Here is a 3159-nt window from a genome sequence, read left to right as displayed (position 1 = left end):
AAATTCAAACCTGGTGCAAGAGGTACATCAGGTCTGAATTTGATCCAGTATGTTTTCCCCAATTTAATTTTCTTTTAAGTTTAAGAGAACTTTTTTTTCCAGTTGTGCGCCTTCTATTCCACTCTCCTATTCCTAAATTTATTTTGATAAATAGTATGAACTGCAGAATACACACTGTCATTTAAATTAAGTTTCTAGCCCTATTGGTTTCAGAAATAAACTTTCAAATGTTACAATAGTGCAGTCATTGCAGTGTTTTCTTGAGTCTTCAGAGAGCCTGGAAAATAGCTCTGAGAGGTGTGACTGGATCCACTCTTCATTAATCCAACTGTCAGCATTAATGCTCATTGCTGATAATTTTAACAGATATAGGAGGGAAAAGATTGGGAGTGAAACCTACAAGGGAGACATCGGAGATGGCTGAAGGGAAGAAGATGCAGAAGGGAAAAAAGGAGAGACACAAAGACAATGGAATGATAGAAAAAGGAGGCTGAAGAGGAAAAGGAAAAAAAATGGCAGAAATGATAATGGTCCTAAAGGTGAAATTATTTTCCCAGTGAATGGTGCTGAATGTGACAATAAGACACGAAGGACAACATTTTCAAAGGCACCTAAGTCCTATTTTCCAAAAGTCATGTAGATATTTAAGGCCAAATTTTTAAAGGTATGTAGGTGCATAAAGATGCAGATAGGTGCCTAGATATATTTGAAACCCCCATTAGACACCTAAGACCCATCGGAATAGTTTGAAAATTTTACTCTTTAAATTTTTACCTTAAACAAATAATAATAGCTAAAAGTCATCATCTACCTTGATTTTTATGGATATGCTCTATTGACAGAAGTGGGAGTTCTGCTGTGCCTAGGTGGTAATATGTAGTCCTAAATATAAGCTACAGCCCACCTGTGAAGGGGCACACCCTTACTCTAGAAGAGAGGAAACAAGCCAGCTCTTCTGGGCTTATTCAACATTAACCAGGCACACCCGTAAGGCTTGTGCTGCCTGGTGGGGGTGGTGAGCTTAAAAAGGAATATCCACCTCCCCCCACCCCCAAAGGAAGTGGTGAATAGGAAGAAGGCTGCTGTATGTTAAAGATGGACTAGTCAAGAGGGAAACAGTCACAGGCCTCACTATTCCTGATGCTGCATGGACCAGCCTTGAAGCAGGGTGCCCCAAGAAGGCAGCTGATGGTAGATCCTAGTTAGAGATACTATACCAGCTGATAAGTTAAGCTCCAAGGGGTGACCCCAAAAGACCACCTAAGATACAGACTTCTCTTGCCTTTCTTTTCCTCTGATTTCCCCCCCTCTCTCAAGGGAAAGGGAGAAAAAGACCTTTTTGTTTGTAGAACCCCTTGTGTGCTGCAAACAGGGGAAGGATGTTACAAACAACTTGAATTGGGGTCTGGTAGGGACTGAACCTTATCTCTCCCCCCCCCCAATTAAAAATAGGAATTTCCATTAAATGAGCTTGACTCTCATTTACTATCATGATGTCATCGCTCTCATGCACCCCTCTCAGGAGCTTGTGTTCACAGTTCCCCAGGCACTGCAAGAGATTGTTTACCAGTAATACAGATACAAGTGAAGAAGTGGTGGTAGGGGATATATATATATACAGAAAGAGAAAGAGGTTGTAGGAGACATGGGCCTGAATGTGTTCGGTGGTGTTCTTGGGCCTTCCCGAAAGAACCTTTGAAACGTTAGCAGGAAAACGAAAAAAACCTGTTTTTTATTTTATTTTAAATATGGACATACTATTAAAAGAATGCTCCATCAAAACACTTAATTGACTAATTAAAAATACCATTGATAGTGTTGTTTTAATATAATTTACTGTAGGTGTGTATTATTTATATTTTAGTACTGGTCATGTCCTTGGCACTATACTGCATACAGAAATAAAGCCAGTCTTGGTACCAAAGAGTTCATAATCTAAAAGACAAACGCTTAACACTGCAGGATGTACTTGGAAAACTAAATTGGGATGACCTAATGCTTGCTTTTTTTTCTCTAAAGCGATAAACACACTTCTTGTGGGCATTATGGAAAAATGGGTTTTAAGAGGGACTTCAGTGAGGAAAGAGTGACAGCTTGGTGAACTGGAGTCAGGATGGAGTAGTGTGAATCCATTATAATCTACAAATCAATAAAATGGATAGCTGATCTTTGTCAAATATTTAGGAGTTTCTCTGGGGGACAGATCAAACAAGCATCTAGAATGATGTTCTGCTTCTAGCAATACCCCACATTAGACTGTTCATAGGAAGATGAAAATAAAATATAATTCATGTGACTATTTGAGTGGTACTATACTAATATATTATATAGGATTGGGGATAATTCTTTCCTAACTCCGGATAGTTATGCCACCCAAGAATGAGGACTGATAGCCTTTGTAATTTTGGTTTCTTCTAGTATGGAACTACCTTTTTGGCTCCTCCCTATGCTTAGCTGGAATTCTATATGGACCTGTTTTACTGGGAGTTTGTATTTTCCTTCCTTGAAGTTAGGACAAGAAAGGAAGTTAAATGGGGTTAAAACATCACATCAGCAGAATGGTTGTGTGTGTTTCTTCAACTGAAATTGTAATAATTGTTCTAGTTCTGTGTCTCCTCAGTTTTAGAATAATCTTTGGGTGGGAGAACATGGTTGTTTCAGAAAACTTTCAGTTGAGGGTTGTTGTTGGTCATCGTCTCCTTTTCTTCTTGCTGTCAAAGTGGATTTCTGCTTTCATTCTGCTGGACTAGATGGACTTATTCATGGGTTCTGACTTCTCTTCACAGCAGTGGATCCATAATAAGAGAAGCCAAAATTATAGCTTAAAACACTATAGTTATTTTGCCTTAAATTTCTGCTAGTTCTAAATCAAGTCATTTTAGACCTTTAAAATCTAAGTCCAATCTGTTTCTGATTATTCAAAACTGAAAGAACAACCATGTGATATGATTATAACAAGTAATAAATAAAACTTGGTGTTAGCCTCCAGAGATTGCTGAATAAAAGTTTTCCCACTTTCTTAATAAGTCTGCCAGAGAGACAGGAGAGTGTGTAGTATTGTGGTGGAACTGTGATGTAGAAAAAATTACTAGAGAACTTGCTTTTGCTAAAATGTAGTGATAGGGAAACACTCAAAAGCTTTCTTCAACTAGTTAAATG

Source organism: Gopherus flavomarginatus, chromosome 4, assembly GCF_025201925.1.
Source record: "Gopherus flavomarginatus isolate rGopFla2 chromosome 4, rGopFla2.mat.asm, whole genome shotgun sequence".
Taxonomy (NCBI): Eukaryota; Metazoa; Chordata; order Testudines; family Testudinidae; genus Gopherus; species Gopherus flavomarginatus.
The sequence above is the reverse complement of the archived record's forward strand: the minus strand, read 5'-3'. Positions refer to the sequence as shown.